The sequence below is a fragment of the Eumetopias jubatus genome, unplaced genomic scaffold (assembly GCF_037043125.1).
Source record: "Eumetopias jubatus isolate StellerSeaLion01/CBP00866 unplaced genomic scaffold, mEumJub1_p1.0 scaffold_4, whole genome shotgun sequence".
NCBI classification, from domain to species: Eukaryota; Metazoa; Chordata; class Mammalia; order Carnivora; family Otariidae; genus Eumetopias; species Eumetopias jubatus.
Window position 1 is genome coordinate 173173511 of NW_028274810.1, and position 22755 is coordinate 173196265.

Below are 22755 nucleotides of genomic sequence, written 5' to 3' on the forward strand. Positions count from 1 at the left end.
GAAATGGAAAAGCATTCCATGCTCATGGATTTGAAGAACAAGCATAGTTAAAATGTCTATATTACTTAAAGCAATCTACACATTTAATGCACTCACTATCAAAATACCACCAGCATTTTTCACAGAGCTAGAACAAACAATCCTAAAACTTATATGGAACCACAAAAGATCCCAAATAGCCAAAGCAATCCTGAAAAAGAAAAAACTGGAGGCATCACAATTCTGGATTTCAAGCTATATTACAAAGCTGTGATCATCAAGACAGTATGATACTGGCACAAAAACAGACATGTAGATCAATGGAACAGAGGAGAGAAGCCAGAAATGGACCCAAAACTGTATGGTCAACTACTCTTCAACAAAGCAGAAAAGAATATCCAATGGAAAAAACACAGTCTCTTCAACAAATGGTGTTGGGAAAACTGAACAACATGCAGAAGAATGAAACTAGAGCACTCTCTTACACCGTACACAAAAAGAAATTCAAAATGGATGAAAGACCTAAATGTGAGACAGGAATGCACCAAAATCCTAGAGGAGAACACAGGCAGCAACCCTTGTGACCTTGGCCACAGCACCTTCTTACTAGACATGTCACCACAGGCAAGGGAAACAAAAGCAAAAATGAACTACTGGGACTTCATCAAGATAAAAACCTTCTGCACAGCGAAGGAAACAATCAACAAAACTAAAAGGCAGCCTACAGAATGGGAGAAGTATTTGGAAATGACATATCTGATAAAAGATTAGTATCCAAAATTCATGAAGAACTTATCAAACTCAACACCCAAAAACCAAATACTCCAGTTAAGAAGTGGGCAGAAGACATGAATAGACACTTTTCCAAAGAAAACAACCAGATGGCTAACACACACATGAAAAGATGCTCATTATCATTCATCATCAGGGAAATATACATCAAAATCACGATGAGATACCACCTTACACCTGTCAGAATGGCTAAAATTAACAACACAAGAAAGAACAGGTGTTGGTGAAGATGTGGAGAAAGGAGAACCCTCTTGCACTGTTGGTGGAAATGCAAACTGATGCAGCCACTCTGGAGAACAGTTTGAAGGTTCCTCAAAAAGTTAAAAGTAGAACTACCCTATGATCCAGCAACTGCACTACTAGGTATTTACCCAAAGGATACAAAAACACAGATTCGATGCACCCCGATGTTTATAGCGGCATTATCAACAATAGCCAAACTATGGAGAGAGCCCAAATGTCCAACAACTGATAAATGGATAAAGAAGCGGTATGTGTATATATATATATATATATATATATATATATACACAATGGAATATTACTCAACCATCAAAAAGAGTGAAATCTTGACATGTACAATGACGTGGATGGAGCTAGAGTGTGTTATGCTAAGCGAAACAAGTCAGTCAGAGAAAGACAAATACCATATGATCTCATTCATATGTGGAACTTAAGAAAGAAAACATATGAACATATGGGAAGGGAGAAAAGAAAAAAAAGGAGAGAGGGAAACAAGTCATAAGAGATTCTTAATGACAGAGAGCAAACTGAGGGTTGATGGGGAATGGGCTACGTGAGTGACTGGTATTAAGGAGGGCACTTACTTTGATGAGCACTGGGTGTTGTATGTAAGTGATGAATCATTGAATTCTACTCCAGAAACCAATATTGCACAGTATGTTAACTAACTAAAATTTAAATTAAAAATCAAACAACCTTGTTCCTAGAGGGAAATTTTCTTTTTAAAGTTATACTGGTGATGGAAGAGAAACCAAAGACAAAAGATGTGGCTCTTAAAAGTTTTTGATAAATAAAATAGAAGGATGTTCCATTTAATAGAGTCTCTAGTGCTGACAGGAATGAATATGCTGTCAAATTCAGTATTTCATCTGTTAATTTAAAACACATAATGAAGTGTCTACTTCTCTACTATATTTTCAACTTTGGAATTCCTAAAGATCTCCACATTTTTCTTTGTGAATGACAAGGGATCTACTAAAATGATATATCTAAAATTAAAAATGAGGTAATGTATGAACACTGTTATTTCACTAGAATGCAGGTTCTTGAGGACATGAACCATAGTATTTTTGTCTTTGTGTCACTAGTACATAGCATACTGCCTGACACATATTAGTGTAAAATTTTCTTATTGAAAATGACAGAAATCCAATTCAAATAACCATAAGGAAAAGTGGAAATTTCTTGCCTCTCTGTATCCAAGAAAGTGTGATAAAACTGTGGGGAGAGCAGTTGGATCAAAGGAATAGCTGGAAGTACTCCTCTGATCTACCAGGAATACATCTTTCATTTCTTTTCTCTTTGAAAGATGATTACATTCATCTTCCGAGTCTTGCATCTTCCGACTTCTGATCTGTCTTTTACCAAGCCCAACAATCTCGGATTTTATTCGTCAATCTTAGGTCAGGTGATAATCTCTGGAGCAATTAAATATGAGTTGAAGTCGAGGAGTTTGATAATTGGTCCCTCCGAGTTCATGCTTCCACTCACAAACCAATCCACCACGCCCAGGGGGTCATGTAAAAGCATGGTAGGGTTCCAAGAAAGTCACAAGGAAGAGACAATGTAAGTTACAATATGAGAAGCTTTGGAAGTGGTTTCCTGAGCAGACAGTCCTACAAATTTCTAATAATCTCAGTACTTGGCAAAAAGTTGCTTAACAAGTTACTTCATATCACAGTCCATAAGTATACTCTAAATGTCGTAGTTGTGTCGAGGGCCATTAATACCTTAGCCATGGTTGCACCATCAGACAAGACATTATCACAACTGCCCCATAACTAGCTCCCTCCACCACAGGAACTACTACTGCTTAGGCTTCTAATCTCCATCTCACAGCTCTGCCTCTAAGGCTAGGAAGTCCGCAAGCTACAGTTAAAGGTGAGGCATTTGGGATTCCTCTCTGATATGTCAGCAAGGAAAAACTTACTCCCTGATACCATCAGAATGTGGGTGACCCATTAGGTATAAAAATAAATTCTGGAAATTATGACCCATTATTGGCATAGAAATACCACTGCCATGCAGGTGAGGACTGTAAACTATGATTAGATTCTGCTATTTTAGCAACAAACTACTCAACTGCCACTTATTCAAGAAACATTCGGTAAGCTTCTGCTAACCCTGATCTTTGGAAAGGATTCCCTCACCCACTCTTCTCTGTGATCGTTGGCTCTATCTTCCAGAAACATTCATTTAGGAAACGTTTATTCAAGAAACATTTATTGAGCATCTCCCAAGCCCCCAAGAACAAACTATACATAATCATTTTCTTTTCTTTTCTTTTATTTAGGATTTTATTTATTTATTTGACAGAGAGACACAGCGAGAGAGGGAACACAAGCAGGGGGAGTGGGAGAGGGAGAAGCTGACTCCCCGCTGAGCAGGGAGCCCGATGTGGGGCTTGATCCCAGGATCCCGGGGTCATGACCTGAGCCAAAGGCAGACACTTAACTACTGAGCCACCCAGGAGTCCCTACATAAATCATTTTAATACAAAGTAATAATCTTTTTTTAAAAAAGTGATAAGCTTAATGATAGCTGTGCAAGGTTTTGGGATGGGTCAAATAGGAATATTTAATCATCAATGCAGTCAGCACAGAATTCTCTGAGATGGCACTTGAAGTAAGTATTAAACAGTAGGAGTTAACCAGGCAAAAAGGAAGAGTGGGGGGATTGTAAGAAAGTTTGAATAAAGAGAAGCATCATGGTATGAGGAAGAAACTCAAAATACTTTGGTGTTCCTGAAACATAAATCATAAGAAAGTGACAAGAAATGGGACTGCAAATGAAAACAGGAGTTGTATCATGAAGAGCCTGGGATACCATGCTAAGGGAACTTAAGTTTTATCTTAAACGGACTGGGAGGCTACTGAACTGTTCAGTAGAAGGTCTGATCAGTCTGGTTGATGTGTGGAGGGTAGGTACAGCATGTCCTAATGATGACCTACACCAGGTTTGATTTGTTTTACTCCAACACATAGTGTCATGGCCTTGGTGAGAGCAGTATCTGTAAAAGTTTATGTTCTGGGAAATTGTCCAGTAACCAGTGTACTTAAATGTAATTCCAAATATTATTCCTTAAATAATTCCAAAGAGAATCTAATTGGTTACCCGTAACTTCTCATTCCCTTTGTTCTTCAATATCTCTACCATCCCTCTGCTGCTCAAATATTTTTCTTTATGCCTTAATATCATCTTTCTACTAGAATTTAGAAAAGTATGGTAGACATATAGTCATTTAGAATCTGAAATCTTACTGGATAAATGTAAAGGCCTCCTACTCAGGGACAAAGAATGTACTTCAGTTCTGTGTTGCATTATCCTCCTTGAGCACATCTGAAGTGAGTGTTGGAGAATATGCTTTCGTTGGGGACTAGCCTGCCCATCAAAAAGTGGACACCTATGGGTCTTTTCTAAGTCTTGAAAGTCACAGACTTTAAAGTTCTGGCTCATAATTTTCTAGTGGTAAAATTTAAAACTTAGTAGGAGATGTAGAAATAGAGAAAGAGAGAGATATATCTTTTATCCAATTGAAAGATTTTATTTAATCCATTCGGAGGGTTCCATGTTTGTGCCTTGATATGATAGTTATAGTAAGGCTGAGTGTGAATCTTCCCTGTCTGTCAAATGAGTTTCCTAATTTTATCTTTTATGTTTGGCATTGATAAGCCTCTGCCATAAAAGTCTCCAAAGTTTGGACAATCTTTATTTCTTTTTATTTTTACTTTCAAATCAAGCAATTCTCTTCAGAGCTGATTTTTTTCTTGTCAACAGCAAATAACACATACTACTAACATTTTATCATCCAACCTCTTTCCCTAAAACTGTAAGTGCATTACATACAACCTTCTAAGTTTTAGAAAAGTGAGAGAGTTACCAAATGTTTTGCCATTACATAAAATGAATTACTATCCTTCTAATGGATAATAATTTCTTTGCTACCTATTATTGCTTGGGCCCTGAGCTAATATCACATATTTCTGTATATTGTTACATCAGTGCTATACACCTTTTACCGATTTTTACATCAGTCAGGATAGGCTAAATTATGCTGTAACAGACAACCCTCGAGTCTCAGGGACTGAAAACAACAAAGGCTTCCTTCTCACCCTTGCCTGCATATCCATTGCGCATCAGTGTGGCCTTTGTTCTGTCACCCTCCCTAGAAAGCCAGGTGAGCAGAGGCCTCATTGCTGTGATTCCATGATCTCTGAAGCCTGTGCCATCCAACATAGTAATCACTGACCATATCTATCTCCTGAGTCCTTAAACTGTAGCTAGTCCAAATTGGGATTCAGTGTAAAATACACACCCAATTCAAAGACTTAATATAAAAAAAGGAATGCAAAATATTTCAAGAGTAATTTTTAATATTGATTAACTGTAGAAATGATAGTTTTGATATATTGAGTTAAAAAACATTACCACTAAAATTAATTTTACCTTTTTCTTTCTACTTCTTTAATGTGACTACTAAAATATTTAAATTAGATGGCTGGTATCATATTTCTATCAGATGGTGCTGGCCTTGTCAGAAAAAAGGAAACATGCCAAAGTGCACACTGGTTCTTAAAGTTTCTACCTAGGAGTACCATGTATAACTTCTGCTCATGTTTCTTTGTCCAAAACAAGTCACACGGTCATATCTGACTTTTTTAGGAAAGAGGAAGTGTAACTGAACCATATGCACTCAGGAGACCCAGAATGATTCAGTCTACAGCACTACTGACAGCCACGACTTCTTTCCTTAAACAATTTCACTAATGCTATCTATGTGGCAGACTTAATATTAAATGTCAGTGGGGGCGCCTGGGTGGCTCAGTTGGTTAAGCAACTGCCTTCAGCTCAGGTCATGATCCCAGGGTCCTGGGATTGTGCCCCGCATCGGGCTCCCTGCTCGGCGGGAAGCCCGTTTCTCCCTCTCCCACTCCCCTTGCTTGTGTTCCCTCTCTTGCTGTCTCTCCCTCTCTCTGTCAATTAAATAAATAAATAAAAAATCTTAAAAAAAAAAAAATTAAATGTCAGTGAAGGCTGGAACCTCATCAGTTTATCATTCCCAACCCTTGCCTTCCTCTTTACACCCCCTGGCCGAATGCAGGTTTCCCAAGAAACTCTGACTGATGAGCTAATGTGAAGCAGATGTTCCTAGGACAGGAACGAGAAACACTTTTAAGGATCAACTTGCAGGGCGCCTGGGTGGCTCAGTCGGTTAAGCGTCTGCCTTCAGCTCAGGTCATGACCCCAGGGTCCTGGGATTGAGCCTCGCATTGGGCTCCCTGCTCCACAGGAAGCCTGCTTCTCCCTCTCCCACTTCCCCTGCTTGTGTTCCCTCTCTCGCTGTCTCTCTTTCTCTGTCAAATAAATAAATAAAATCTTAAAAAAAAAAAAAAGAATCAACTTGCAACCCCACTTAGGAGCAGTGACACACATTACTGCAGACCACCAGGGGAAAGATGCAGGAGGGGGACTCTTTTGGTGGGGAGCAGTCAGAGATGGAGTAGTTACTGGCGAGCCAAATGTCATGAAGTGTGTAAATAAGGATGTACAACCACAGCATCCAGGTATTTAAAGCAATGAAACAAAAGGCAGTCTGTGTGTGTGCATTATATGTCAGCAGAGGAACTGTGGGGGTGGTGGCTGCACATAAAGACAGGCAGGAAGCTGGGCTGGGAGAGCAAAGAACATGCAGAAGTTGTGGATCTGGGTTGCACAGCAGGCCTGCAACCTGACAGGGAGCCAGGGGCCCCAAGGCATGTACAAATCAAGCATCAGAGCAACGTTGTGAATCAGACCACCAGTCTGAGCTGCACAGCTGTGGTCAGGCAGAATAGTGAGGTAAGGGGTAAGAACCAGTTGGGAAGGTAAGAAACAAGTGGTCCTTAAGCACTACAGAGAAAGGCCAGGAAAGTGACCTGAACACTGCACCGGAAGGAAAAGGGCAGGGCAAAATGAACAAAAGGAGGGGTGCAAAACTCTAAAAGGAAACCTCAATGTTGCGAGTAATCTACAGTCACAACGAGGACACTTCCTGTTTGCTTTTTTTCTGGTACAGGAATTAGTTCCTGGCTTAGTCTGGAAGCTATTGGTGAGAGAAGGTGAGAGGGTGAATCTGCCAGAAGTAGGGAGTATTCACAGAGAGATCAGAGAATATCTTGACCATTTCACATTAAAAAAGCACGTAATTACACAATGAGGTCTTTGAAGCTCACACACCACCCAGAAAGATATGTGATGTCTTTACAGGTGCATGTTGGCTTCATGACCCATTTTTAATGGGGCACATGCTCATCCAGAAATGGTTGTGGTTGGCCCAGAGCCAGTCAAATTATCTTGTTCCAGCGTTCCATGTGATATGTGCTACACACAGATAAACTGACTACCAAGGCAAAGCAGAGCAGTCTGGAAGCATGATTCACCCCAAGGCTAACAGCAGTAGAGCAAATTATCCCCCAGGACTTGGCTAGCAGGGTAATCTCCTTCCTGAGATCTCACATTATAGTTTTGTTTGTTGGTTAAGTTGCTTGGCCAGGTGGTGATGATAATGTTCTTTGGGGTTTTGTCTTTCCTTCCTTTTCTCTTAGCATGAAGATCATTTATTTACCAAGTAGTGGGGGTAGGAAACTCATCTGAAAGTGGAAGATAGAGGTGTGGGGATGGGCTGAAGGACTGGGCTTTCTGAGAGGACAACAGAGTTGGCTTACTTTGTACAGAGGTCATTGGGCTTCTTAGTGAGAAGAAGGGTACTGCATCTTGCTTACGAAGCCTGAAGAAGGAAGGACCAGGACTTCTGGAGAACACTTGAGCGGAGGGCCCTCTGCCCTCTTATTTCCCTACCACACACTCCCCTGGGGACCTTATTCATTCCCATGACTTTACATGCCCTCTGTATGTTGACAACCTCCAAGTCCCTGCCTCCAGATCAGACCTGCTGCTTCCAGGAGCCTCAGTTCTCATCCTGTACCATTCTCCCTCTTGCTCATTACCCATCAACTGCCCTGATTTTCTTTCCTTTTCTTTAACATACTGACCTCCAGGGAATTTGCATATGCTGTTTTTTTCTGGCTGTAACACTCTCCCTTCAACTGCTTGCATGATCACTGCTCTCTCTCTCAGTCGTACTTCATGCCACCTCCTCAGAAAGGCCTTTCCTGAATGGTCACCCCCCCCCCCCATTATTCCGTCTTGGCCTCTTGCTCATTTCATTCAAAGTACTTTTCACAGTTTGTAATAATGTCTTAATTCAATGATTTTGTTTGTTTGAACTGCTACCACCTAGTCTGTGCCTTACATATAGAAGGTAGTCAATATATTTTACTGTTATTGTTTGTTCCATCTGTCTTACACCTGAATTCCACCAGCATAGTTGCCTAAGAGTCACTTGGTTGTCCAGAGTGTGTCTGTCCAGTAGACTGGGGGATATGGCTGCTGTAAGGGTCACCAAGCAAATATCCAGAAATTGTGCTGGACTGAAGGAGTTAACATGTCAGACAAAACTGCCCCATTACATAAGTGGGAATATTTTCCAGTCTGTGGTTTAAGACCTCACCCATCAGCAATTCACTCATCATGTGTAAGCGGAGAAATCCCCTGCATGTGCTTTAGATCTTGCTCAATGCACATCCAATCACTGCATGAGGACTCTCTTCTGAGAACACAGCAGGCTATACCTAAATTCTGGAGGTCTACAGGAAGCTTGGTAAGGTAGGCAAAGCGTTCCAAGGGTGTCCTTTGTTGCTGGTTGGGGACACACTGGTACAGCCTGAGTCAGAGTAAATAGCTCTCCTTCACAGTAATTAGACTTCACGAGTGTCTAGGTCCCATGCATCAGGTTGGAAAGAATTGATAAGACCCACCTTCATAGAGAGGCAATTTGAAGGAAGAGGATCCAAAGCATCAAGGGGAGCTGAAGAAACATGGCCTAGGGCAGGTGAGAGTATGTGCAAAGTGAAGTAAAACCGTTATTAGGAAGAGAGGCCCACTCAACAAAGAGTTAGGAGGGACCAGAATATGAGTCAAGTAGAAATGATAAACGAGAACCAACTTTGGAAGGCACAGGTGGTCAGGCTGGGAAGTTCCTCCTAGAGCTGATCCCACATCCCAGGGCAGTAGACCTGCTTTTGTACCTCCAACCTGGTAAGGTGCCAGAAATTCCACCTGCTCTGCTCTACTTAAGAACTGTGTGCCTGAATGGCCATAAAATTCCCCTGCAGTTTTAAGAATTTAAAGAGTTGCATCAGATGCTGGCAAGGCACTCAGACAGAAACATAGGTCAGGAGGGAAAGCAGGGAGGCAAGATGTGACAAGACAGAGTGTACTGTGGAATGGCTACTTGAGTACCAGGTGCAGAGTGTCTGCCCCCAGGGCCAGTAACTTAATCCTTGTCTTTACCAAATGACTCATTTAAGTTCATCCGACAGCACTGTAGTGGAAAGGTATGGAGATCACAAGTTTCTAGGGAGCTCTGCTTTTATCTCATGTTGGGTACCCCAGGTGTTTATATTAATGCCCAGGAGCTTGGGCATTTATAAAGAAAAAAACTATATTTGTCTGTACACCTCAGTTACAGGGACCAAAAGGCAAAAATGCAATTTATTTCCTCAAAAAACTTTAAGGTTTAAGGGTAGAAAACCTCAGGCATGAATGAATTCAGCTCGAACCTCCTCATCAAAAGCCAGCCTCCCTTTCCCTTTCCCTTGGATCTGGCTTCATTCTCAGACTGACTCCATGTCCAAGCTTACTTCATTTCTCTTCTTAAGAGAAAAAAAAAAAAGAGCTTTTATTCCTCAGTAATTCCAACAAAGTTCTCAAGAGCAGCTCTGTTTGGACTAACTTAGTCATATGGCCATCTCCAAACTAATCATTATGACTAAGGGTATGGAATACACTGGTTGGCCAAGACCTGGTCAGTATAGGAAGGAAGTTTAGTTTTATGTGAATCACATGACTAAGGGTAGGAGACGAGTAATTTCCCCCCCAAAATTAAAATATTATTAACTATAGTAGAAGGAGGAACAAAGGCTGGAAAAAGAAACACAAGGTAACAGGGACTGGGATAAAAAAGGGTGGGAGCACATGGAGCCAAAATAGAGATGCAAGCAGGAGAGTCATGACATTGAGCTGAGTGAAATTGGAATGTAAATGGAATGCAAGGGGCAAGGAGAGGACCCAAAGTACAATATGCAGAAGGGTTGGTAACTGAGGTTATTAAGGGCATGGATCTATGAGTAAGGCTTCGCTGGGATTCACCAGAAAACAGAGCCTAAGGCAACACTTAATTGCTACTGCTTCATTGGGCGATGCAATCCCCAGGCAGCAAAAGTGAGGGAGAAAGGAAGTGACGCTAGGAGTAAACACAAGAGTTGTCACTCCTTTGAGAAGAGGCACAGAGAGCTTCTTCTATAAAGGGAACATCTCCTGTCTACTGTACTAGAACACCATACCTCAGAACAGTCCATTGTAGGGAGAGAGACGGAGAAGTTTATCTGCCATTGAAGTCTGCCCCACCGAGTGAACTCCCCCAAATTTCTGTGTTGTTGCCTGGCCCACTCAGTCTGTGAAGCCAGATTTTTCTAAGCTGTGGCATGGTATTTCGTCCATGTGCATGTGAGGAGGTCATGGGAGGTGGCACAGATTCTGGACATTGGCCTCAGGCTGTAGAACAGTATAGACTGTAGAACTCAGGCAAGGAGCTGACAGCTGCAGAAACAGCTGAAGAAAAGCAAGTGGCAGAGGGCCCAGGAGCTGTGTGAGGCCAAGAGAATGTGAGGGGGCACATAAAATGGTTCATATTTTCAATTAGGAATTTTTTTTTTAACAGCTACTAGCTCTGTGCTTGGCACATTGTAGGTCCTCGATAAATGTAGATAAATGAGGAACCGAATGAGTGCAAGACATTATGTTCGGTGCTTGGGATATAATAGCAAGGAAAGCATAGATTTCAGGCAGATAAATTCATTTAAAAAGGTCAGGGATCAATTTGTTCATTTTGGAGGGAGCTCAGCTGGGTTGAGGGCAGGCTAGAGTTTTTAAAGATGTAGTCCTCGCTTGGGTTCCAAGCTGTAATCATTGAAACATTTCCACATAACAGAATTTGGGGAATTGCCTGAAGGTCTCCATATTATATATATATGTCATATATATATATATATTTTTTTTTTTTTAATTTTCTATTACTATCTTTTGATATCTTAAAAAAACCATTCTAGCGGTGGTGGGGCGGCGGGGCGGGGGGGTGGGGGGGTGGGGGCGGAGATTGCTCTTCCCTGACCTAGACAATTCTTAGAGAGGGCCTGGAGTATGTCCTTCATATGCAAACTAACCAATCTAGAGTCAGACCTCATTATTTAGCCTGGTCCCTCAGGAGACAATATTCCTTTGTCTTTCTCATCCCAGGGCCAGGTATCATGATGGTAACTAAGGGCCATCCTTGTAGCCCAAAGCCCATGAAAAATATTCAAGCTAGCCAATCCTAAACTGTTTACCCTGTTTTGCCTTACCTTTGTTGGGGAAACCCCAACAAAGATTCTGGCCTAAACCTCTTTTGCTCCTATCTTCTGCCTTTCACCACGCTGGTATAATAAACTATTGTTTCCTATGTTTCCTCTTGTGGCTGCACCTGACGGACCATCTTAGAAAAGAATATAAAACAAACACCTACTTATGTGCAAGGCATTATATAATAAATACATATGTTGTATCTATACATATAACATATATATCCATGTGGATATATACATACAAAGTATATATTGATCTGATATTGCAGATGGCATATCACTCATAATCTTTTGAGATGTAATTAAAATGTTTAACGACAACCACTCCTGTAATAAACTATGACTAACAATCATGTAACATTTACATGGCCCAAATCCTGTCCTGAGAGCTTTGCCAATGTTACCTCACTTAATTTTCACAACTGTTTTATGAGCTAGTTAGTGCATAGCCCACCAGGAGATCTTCTTAGGCTCAATCAAATGCTCAGACCAAGTGACCATGAGCCACCAGCCTATTCAGGAGGATATAGGAGATGAACCAAAGCTTACCAGCCACTTCAGACATTTCTCTCTTCAGTGGCAATTCTTGAAGTAGATCAATAGCTCTGGGGCAGAAAAAGACTCACATGGGGTGAGTGCAGGATCCACCTGGCTCAGAAGCTTCATTCTCCACAATTTTCAGAAAAATCGAATGGAAAGTACAGAGTGTTCCCATATACCCCCTCATCCCTCTATCCATACACAGTCTCCCTTATTATTAAAATCTTATATTAGTGTGGTACAGTTGTACTTGATGAGCCACGGTCAATACCTTATTATTAACTTAAGTCCATAACTTATACTAGGGTTTACTCTTGGTTTTGTACATTCTGTGGATTTTGACAGAGGCATAATGTCACATATCCACCTTCACAGTGTCGTACAGAATAGTTTCGCTGTCTTAAAAACTCCATGTACTCCACCTATTCATTCTCCCTCCCTCCTCCAGACCCCTAACAACCACTAATCTTTTTACTTTCTCCGAAGATTTGCCTTTTCTAGAATGTCATATAGTTGACATTCAGTATGTAGCCTTTCAATCTGGCTTCCTTCACTTAGCAATATGCCTTTAACATCCCGCCATGTCCTTTCCCAGTTTGTTAGCTCAATCCTTTTTATTTCTGAATAATACTCCAGAGTATGGATGTGGCACAGTTTGTTTATCCATTCACCTATTGAAGGACATCTTGGTTGCTTCCAAGTTTCGGCAATTTTGAATAAAGCTGCTCTAAGCACTCATGCGTAGATTTTCATATGGACATAAGTTTTCAATTCATCTGGGTAAATACCAAACAGCACAATTGCTGGGTCATATATTAATATCTCCTGTAGGATGTTGATGTTATAGCTACAAGGATCCTGCAAGGTATAAACCTAGTTTTAAGGCTCACCATACTCAGGGAAGCCCAAAGCCTAATGTCCCCATCGGTAGTTATCATTCTTTTCTGATTCCTCCCAGTCCAGATGCAATGCACCACTCAGGGCTCATTTTTACCATAAACAACAATGTCTGGTAACATAGTTGGCATTTCTACTTTTTCCAGGTCACTAGGAGGACAAAGCTGGATAGTCAACTAATGGCTAAGTCTCACAGAGGAATAATAGGCTTGTTAGACCCTTGGCTCACAGAGAGCTACTTTCATTTCCTCCATTTTTCAAATGAAGAAACTGAGGCACAAAGCATCAAATAACTTACTCAGTATCACAAAGCTGGTAAAAAGTTGAGTTAAGGATCAGACCCAGGCATGTGGCTCCAGAATCTTTCCTCATAAATGCTACATTAGGAACTAGAGAGCAAGCGTAGGCCCGTGCAGGGCTGTTGCTCAGCAGGCCCGGCCTTGCTTTGGGCCCCGAGCCTCCCAGCTGGGGACTGTACACCTGCACCTGTCGGGCTGCTGCCTGCTCTCCTGGCTCGGCTGCAGTCCCAGCTGCAGCGTGCTGTCTGGCTGCCTGGGCGGTCCATGGGCGCAGCGAGGGCCACGATGACAAATTACAGCGAGGAGCCACGCAACGAGCTGGAGGCTCTGGAGTCCATCTACCCCAACTCCACAGTATTATCAGAAAAGTCCACCCAGTTTCACCATTACTGTGACATCTGAGGCTGGAGAAAATGATGAAACTGTCCAGACTACCCTCAAGTTTACATACAGTGAAAAATACCCAGACGAAACTCCTCTTTATGAAATATTCTCCCAGGAAAATCTAGAAGATAATGATGTCTCCGACATTTTTAAAACTATTAGCATTATAGGCAGAAGAAAACCTTGGTATGGTGATGATCTTTACTTTAGTGACAGCTGTGCAAGAAAAACTAAAAAAAATAGTAGATCAAATAAAAACTAGAAGAGAAGAAGAAAAGAAAAAGAAAAAGAGGCAGAGGAAGCTGAAAAGCATTCATGGCACTCCTGTTACAACTGAAAATTTCTTAAGTTGGAAGGCCAAGTTTGATGCAGAACCCTTGGAAATCAAAAAGAAACGAATGAAAGAAGAAGTACAAGCTGGAAAAAATAAATTAAGTGGGAAACAGCTCTTTGAAACAAATCATAATTCTTGACACATCTGATATCCAGTTTTTGGAAGATGCTGGAAACAACGTAGAGGTAGATGAATCTCTGTTCCAAGAAATGGATGACTTGGATGAGGAGGAGGATCCAGACAATAATCCTGCTGACCCAGCGAATGATCTGACTGACGAATGGACTATCCCCATCTGCAGAGAGGTGTGACTGCCACAGCGTGCGTGGCTGTGCCGACGTGTTGATTTTTCTTTCTTTTTTTCTAAGAAAAAATAATTTCCAGGGGACTATTCTTCTGCTGGCTTTCATCACTGAACTTAATAAACTAACCCTAAAGTTTCAAATATACAAAATAAATAAAAAAATAAATGCTACATGATACCGCCTCAAGCATTATTTGCTTTTTTTTTTTTTAATAAACAGAGGTAATGTTTGTGTAAATAAGTCATGAGTTATTATTTCTGGAGTATTAGATTATAAGCCTGTGACCACCAAACTTCAGCAATGCTGATTTTATCTAAGGGCCTCTCTATTTCTGGACTCTGGGGGAAATTTTTTCAAAGCCTCTAATTTCCAAGGGGTGTGGGGAAGTCCCCAGGATTTCTGGGGACTCTCATCAACTTAAGGCCTCCAGCTCTTCTCTGACTCAGGCCCCTGCCCCAGAGCTTACCGTCTCAACTTTATTTACCACAAAAACCATGATGCAGAACTTGGCCATTTTATTGGTTTTCAGAAGAAATCCAATCACCTCAAGCTTTTTGTGATTTTGTAAAATTTCCTGAGTACGCAGGAGATCACTGAGAAGAGTCACCTTGCTTGGTTCACGGTATTCCACCCAACATGGCATTTATTGTTCTCCTTTTCTGTCTCTCCTTTCTCCCCCTGCCCCACCCCAAATGCAAATAAATTTCTCTTTTTGCCTCTCTTCCTCCTCAGAAGACTTCAAACCATCTGCACCTATACCCTGCAGGGAAGTAGTCACTCTTTACAGGTTTCTCAAGGCTTTATCCGTAAGAAAGGTGAGTCTCCCCCAAGGGGAACCTGTGTACATTTGTCATATGATATTTTTTCCATCTCATTACATTGTGATAGAATTACCTGACCAGCAGCCTGTTCTAATAGGCCTTCAGTGACTACATTTGATAATAGTAACAGAATGACTAAAACGTCACCAGAAATGTGTCACTAAAGATCTTTCAGCCTATTACATCCTCTTTTTTTTTCTACTTTTAACTTTCCATTCACTATAGCCAACCAAATAGGAGAGACAGCGGTAGCAATTTCTTATTTCTCATGTAGCTGGGATTGTACTTTTCTCATAAACCTCAAGCTCTACAACCCAGGAACCATTATATCCAGTTGCTCTACTCTGTGTCATCAAATGTCCGTAAGTTTTAACTTGAAAAGGGCTCTATTTATAATGCCTGTCTTTGCTAATGATTAGCCAAAGCTGTGGTTGGCAAATTAACAACAAATTGAAACATTTCATCTCTCACTCTTGAACTAGTATTTTCAGATTTGTCATGTGATGTAATTTAGGTCAGAGCTATCAATTGAGATATTATATTCACTAGGTTTTAGTTCACTTCAACTCTGCAAATCTTTTGGGAATGCCTGCTATTTGCAAGGCACCATGCCAGATGATGGGAGAGATATGAAGAGGAGTATAGCACTGGAAGGAAGCCTAGTAGGACAGATAAGACATGAACCTAGTAAATGCAACATAAGGTAGAATATAGCTGCCAAAAGAAAAAGTTACAAATATCGTGCTATGAGATTTAAGAGGAAAAATCTATCACATCCAGTTGGAAAGACTGGGAGATGGCATTAGAGTTGGTCCCTGACAGCTAAGTATAAGTTTGAGAGTTCAGGATGATGGGGAGAGTATTCAAGATGAGAGGCCCACAGAAGCAAGAGTGGGGAAGTGAGAAAGTAAGGGGTAGAATCAGAGATCAGCAAAGTGCTCGTTTGGCAGGAGCACAAGACATTGAGAGAGAGGGACGCCTGGGTGGCTCAGTCGCTTGAGCATCTGCCTTCGGCTCGGGTCATGATCCCAAGGTCCTGGGGTGGAGTCCTGCACTGGGCTCCTTGCTCAGTGGGGAGCCTGCCTCCCCCTGCTTGTGCTCTCTCTCTCTCTCTGACAAATAAATAAATGAAATCTTAAAAAAAAAAAAAAAAAAGGATTCTGTCACTTAAAAAAAAGACATTGAGAGAGGACTCTGGGTGAAAAAGCTGGAAAGGTATGACATTTGAAAACACTGGAAGTCTGCCTTAAAATAGTAAAAATAATTGAGGGTGGAAAGCCTTCCAGTCTTGAAGTTATAAGCAGTTTCACCTCTGGGATAGACACTGGAATTTACCTTTGGGGCCAAACTGCTAAATCAGGTTTTGTAAACATCACTTCAATGGGCCTTTTAATTGTGTAGGAATAAGGGCAAGTAAGTACTCACTGTTTTTCTAAAAGAAGGCCAAAACGCGATGAAGTAACCCAAATGCAAATGCTTTGAACAGTCTATTTAGTAATGTAAATTGGGTGTATCTTAAGCTCAATTATGCTCCTGCAGAGTTATAATTTTTTCCTCAATCTAGATTTAGAATTTCTTATGTCTGAAAATTGCTGGTTGGTCTTGGGAGATGTGATGATTGATTCTTGCCCAAGCATTTGTTTACAGGAGATCAGGAATGAAAACCTGGCTGTAGTAGGGGTGTGAAGAACCATTCTTCTCTTCACTGCATGCTGAAGGAAAGGCTATAAAGGAATTGTATTTGGCTTGTGGTAATTCTTCCAGGCTGCATTCTTGGTGGCCCACATGTGGTGTAATATAAAATTAGACAGTCTAACTTTAGTAAATGTGGTCTGGGAGGACTGGATCTGCTGAGCCATGGAGCCTGATTAATACTCAAAAGTAAGGTTCCCAGGTAAGGGAATGGATGTCTTTAGTATCTCTCATCCCGGGAAGTAAATCTTCCCATCCTAAATCAGGAAATGAGGACATTGAGGATAATGGTTTACTCTCTCCAGGCCTTGGTACCCTGCTGGTTCCGAACTCCCTACCATTGACAGTATGGGAGCATTTGTGATCGAGTGAACTGACCCTTTCATATGGAGGTGGGAACCACTTTATTTAAAGACTCTGAGGTCATGTGTTAGCCTGTGGGCTCTAAGAGTAACAACTTTTAGTAGCAGTTTGACATCATTCTCTGTGTTATGTTTGTGTTACCCTCAAACATTGAATGAAGTTCTGTTGAAAAGCTACAGCCCGGCCTCAGGTGTGCTGTGAGGAATTAAGGAACAACCATTCAGAGTTTGGAGTGAGAGGCCATGGGGCTGCAGTGCCCTTTTTCAGAGGCCTGAGTGGATCTGAGTGGTGGCTGTCAACAGAGAGAGAGCTGGGCCTTCTCTTGAAGTGTGTAGGAGCAGAAGCGGCAGCCATGTGGAGGGCAGTTAAATCAGCCAGACAGACAGAACTGGAAGGACCGGCTCCAGATCACACATGAGGCAGTGCCCTGGGGAACTCTGAAAAATAACCTGGGGAAATAATGAGAGAAACCCAACTGAAGGACCTTCCGCAAACAACTAGCCTATACTCAAGAGTGTGAATTTCATAAAGGGCACAGAGAAGCTGAGAAACCATTCTAGAGTAAAGGAGACAAGAAACATGACAACCAAAGAAATGTGTAATCCTGGATTGACTCCTGGATCAGAGAAATAAATGCCATAGAAGACATTTAATTATTGGGAAAATTGGTGAAATTTGAAGTGGGATGTATGTTGGATAACAATAATATATCATGGTTAGATTTCCTGAATTTGATTAGTGAATTGTGCTTATGTAAGAGAATGTTCTTGTCCTTAGGAGGTGTTTAGGGATTTAGGAGATATGATCGGGTACATAGAAGTGAAAGGTCATGATACCTGCAACTTATTCTCAAGTAAATGAACCAAAAAATTTAATAGTAGTAATGTGTGTGTGTGTGTGTGTGCACATCTGTACATGTGTATGGATATAGAAAGGGAGAGAGAGAAAAAGCCAATATCGCACTGAAGAGCAATAATTTCATGAGTGAGGACTCAATGCAAAATAATTTATTATCAAAAGTGTGACTTTATTTAGATGTATCAAATAGTAATTCTTAGTAAAGCCTGGACATACAGGTGACTTCATTTGGTAATCATATCTTGGTAAGGCTTGAGATATCATATCATCATATGTTTATAACACTTGGTGCTACATTCATAAGAACTTTAATAAACATGCATACCACATAATAATGTATCCCTTTTCCTTTTGGTGATTTAGAGATAGAGCTTTCTAATTGCTTCATTTTATGTTATGATGCAGAACAGGTATGCTGATTGGCATGCCTGGTTTACTTGGTACCCTGAAAACATACCAATTTAATTCATTTTTGCATCTTGAGCATCTAATAATGTTCTAATAATGGTGCTTAATGAATGAATTAACTAAATGAACTGAAAAGCCATATAAATAGCACTTAAAGGAGGCAATGAACTTTATGAGGTATACAACATGGACAAAAAGGACAAACCTTCCTGATGAGGTCACCACCACACTTAGTTACTAACTAGTCAGATAAAAAGAGGTAAACAAACGCAGTGTTAGTAGCTTTTCACAAGGCGCCCAGCAAAGTCTCCCATACCACTCCATGAGGTGTTTGGGAAAGCGGCACAGCTAGGTGGATTTGCATGTGGTTGATGGCTCTTACCAAAGAGTGATATAAACCTGAAGAGAAGCATATAGGGCCATTGTTCTGCCCTTCTGGTTCAAAATTTTATGAACAAATTTAAAAAGACCTTTGATGGTAGTCTGACAAAATATGACTTCTCATTAAAAGAGATAAGTAATATGTTTCATGATGGATTCAGGACCCAAAAGGAGCTTTCTCCACAGACAAGAAAAACAGGTCGAGGATCCTTAAATTTTTTGCCTGTGTGTAATCTTCAAAATAGTCATGATTGTTGTAGACTACATGATCTGATTCATAGAAAAAACAATAAAGCTTAAGTATTCTAGTACAGACTAAAAGCAAGGAAAATGTTAAGCTACCCATCTAACAGTGTATTAGAGATGTTTTCCTTCTACAGAGAGATTGTGCTGTAAATTGTACAGTATGTCCCTATGTTATACTAAACATGCATGTGATATAGTAAGAATGTACCTCAATTTCTGGATGTCCCAGTTTTATTTTTATCATTTTGGTAAATAGCTGAAACTACCTTTTGGTGACAAAATATAAGCTTTATCTCTGAATTTTTTGATAAGCTTTTAAATTATACACAGATTTTTGCATTCAAAATTACAAGTATTTCCCCTGAAACAGTTGATTACCCAAACTTTCCCTTTAGTGTTTAATTAAAATGGACATGGATGTTTGAATAGCATTGTGCCTTAAAAATTTATTTGGCTTCTGTTCTCATGGAGACTTATAAGTTATGTTGAGTTGAAAATATATGTTGTCTCAGGTGTTGTGTGCAACTGATGAATTGTTGAACACTATTATCTGAAACTAATGATGTACTATGTGATGGCTAATTGAATTTAAATTTTAAAAAAAGAAAACATATGTTGTCTCAATGAAGAATATAGCATTTACTTCAGTGGAGCAGATACCTCTACAATCTTTCTACTGTTAGAATCTCAATAACAACCTTTATAGATATGAAAAAGCCAAGTGAATCTATACAATAATCTATGCATAAACAATCTAAGGAAACATACTTTTAGAATACAGTAGTCCATCCTTACATTGGGTTTAACCTTGCAAAGGGAAAGTAACTGCTGACGCAGCATCCCAGGGCCTCTTGGTTCAAAGCCAGTAGGGATCAGCTTTTATGTGCTCGCATGAAACTTGTACTGGGTGGAATAGCGTCACCCCAAAATTCATGTCTTTCCCAGAATCTCAGAATGTGGCCTTATCTGGAAAAAGTATCTTAACAGATATAATTAATTAAGATGAGGTCATACTGGGGCGCCTGGGTGGCTCAGTCAGTTAAGTGTCTGCCTTCGTCTCAGGTCATGATCCCAGGGTCCTGGGATCAAGTTCCGCATCGGGATCCTTACTCGGTGGGGAGTCTGCTTCTCCCTCTGCCTGCTGCTCCCGCTGCTTGTGATCTCTCTCTCTGTCAAATAAATAAATAAAATCTTAAAAAAAAAAAAAAGATGAGGACATAGTGCAGTAGGGATGGCTCTAAATCCAATCTAACTGATGTCCTTATAAGAAAAGGAGCAGAGAGGGGCACCTGGGTGGCTCAGTCCATTAGACTTCCAACTCTTGGTTTCTGCTCTGTTGGTGATCTCAGGGTGATGAGGCTCTGCACCCAGCACGGAGTCTGCTTGACATTCTCTCTCCCTCTCCCTCTGTTCCTCCCCCCTACTCATGCTCTCTCTCTCTAAAATAAATAAATAAAATCTTTAAAAAAGAAAAAAGAAAAGGAGAAGAGCCACGGACATGCACACAGAGGGAAGATGATGTGAAGACAGAGATATCCAAGGAGAAAACCATGTGATGATGGAGGCAGAGGTTGCAGCGATGCATCTACAAGCCAAGGAATGCCAAGGATTGCCAGCAATATCAGAGGCTAGGTGTGGAAGAGATTCTCTCCTAAAGCTCCAGAGAGACCCTGGCCCTGCCAACACCTTAATCTCAGACTTCTAGCCTCCAGAACTGTGAGATACTAAATCTCTATTATCTGAAACCATCCACTTTGTGATACTCTGTTATGGCAGCCCTAGGAAACTAATAGAAAACCTGAGGTGCCTATGGAGAATGAATTTATCTTAGGGATTTGTGAAAAATGCAAATTCAAGGTGCCTCAAGGGTTTCAAAAAGTTCTGATGAGGCTTCACAGAACAACAGATAGTCTCCCAACTTGTCTCTCTTTGGCTGGTCTTACGCCACTATAGTCTCCACTCCCCTTGGCAGCCAGGGTGATATTTCTAAAGCCTAAATCTCATCCCTCATTCCTCTGCAAAAAGCACATCAACTGTTTGCCCCATTTCCCTCAAGATAAATCCCTAGTGTCTCAGTGTGGGGTCTTCCAGATCTGTCACATCTTATGTCACCTGGTGCCAACCGTCCAACCATCTATGTTTCCAAATACTCCTGTTCTTTCTCTCATCTGCCCTCTGTGCTTTTATCCCCTCTGCCTGGGGCACACTTCCTCCTTCTCTTTCCCTGGTGCGTCCCAATACCCTTTCTCCTGGCTAATGCTCCTCATTCCTGGCTTGGACATCTCTTCCTAGGAGGCCTTCTGCCCCACCCCCAAGTGATCTCTGTGCCTTCTATGCTTTGCCTAACATTGCTCATCCCTGTGTTGTACTTGCTTGTTTATTTGTGTAGCAAGCAGGAATTTTACTCTTCACTACTCAGGTGGAAAAAATGTCACATTCCATTATTTCTAAAATTAAAACTAAATGCGCTTCTTATTCTCGTTCTCTTGAATCATAAGAATTCAATCCATGGGCTTCCTCCCTTCCCCCACACTCCCATGAGATCACCCAAGAATTCTGAATTCATGCACTATCAGGAAACTGGTTCTGTAGCTACATGATGTGGCAGTTGCATGCTGACCTGTTGGGTACTGATCCTCTGGTAAACTCAGAGACTACCAACCCCCCGCCTCGCCCCCCGCAGCAACACTCTCCACAGCTGCAGGAGGACACAGAGCCTTCATAGCCACTTAAAGCCTCAGCATGGAATGACCAGTCTGGATCGCCTCCCCACCTTATATGCCCCACTCCGTCATATACAGCAACCCCTCAAACTCCTTACTTTTATTTACATCTCGGGAAACCTCTGCTCTTTCCTCCCCGCCCCCCGGCGCACGTGTACAGATAGGCATTCCTGTCCTTCCCACTTAAGTCTTTATTCCTTGCCCTGAGTCAAACCAGAATATCTCTCTTCAGTCCACTAGTAGCAGAAAAGGTGCATGCTAACCTGCTGGGTACTGATTCTCTGGCAAACTCAGGAACCACCCTTAATACCACGTGGCATAGAATGGGTATAAGGTGCTTAGACTTTATAAGTACAACATAGGGCTCTCCATCTAGGTAGAAATGGAAAAAGATCTTGATTCTCATTATTCCACATTCCCCAAAGCTGCAAAACAAGAGCAATACAAAAAATAAGATAAGGGGTTAATTTTCTGAAAACACTCAACCTATTATACAGTTTTTCTTCCCCACTAAGAGTAGAAGTTTCTTGAGAAGGAAAAATGCCATGTTCACCACAAAGTACTCACTCTGTAGTAGGTGTTTTAACCATTATACTGTACAGGTAGATAGCAAACTATCTTTAGAAAATGGGCAAACTTGCTAGTAATTAAATAGCATAGATTAGGGGTAAACAGCACAGAATTAGACCAATCTGGATTTGAACACATGCCCTGCTATTTATAAGCTTGTGACTTTAATGTATCCAAAGTATTTGACAACCAGAGTAGATCATTATTTTTAACATTCGCTCCTCTATACGACTGTTATTTTCAGTAATACTCATGAAATAATCAGTAAATGATCACTATTTTCTCAATTAATTCTTTAGTTTCAAAACAACTAACAATTTTACAAAGTAAATTTCAAAGCTAAAGGTACTCAAATTCATCCAAATATTTAATGAATGAACTAAAATTTATACTTACTAAACAAAAAGCTGATACCACACAA

General features: G+C 40.9%; 1 protein-coding gene and 1 pseudogene across 2 annotated transcripts in view; both read left to right on the top strand.

Moving 5' to 3' along the window:
• Positions 1-13534: 13534 nt before the first annotated feature.
• Positions 13535-14278, top strand: LOC114216411 (RWD domain-containing protein 1 pseudogene; annotated as a pseudogene).
• A 730-nt stretch (positions 14279-15008) lies between these two features.
• The window catches only part of PDE7A (phosphodiesterase 7A), a 207983-nt gene continuing 200236 nt past the window's right edge, over positions 15009-22755 (top strand). For both annotated transcript variants that reach the window (XM_088022822.1, XM_088022823.1), the window contains exon 1: positions 15009-15087. The gene's annotated coding sequence lies outside the window, so the exon portion shown is untranslated. The remainder of the gene's footprint in view (positions 15088-22755) is intronic.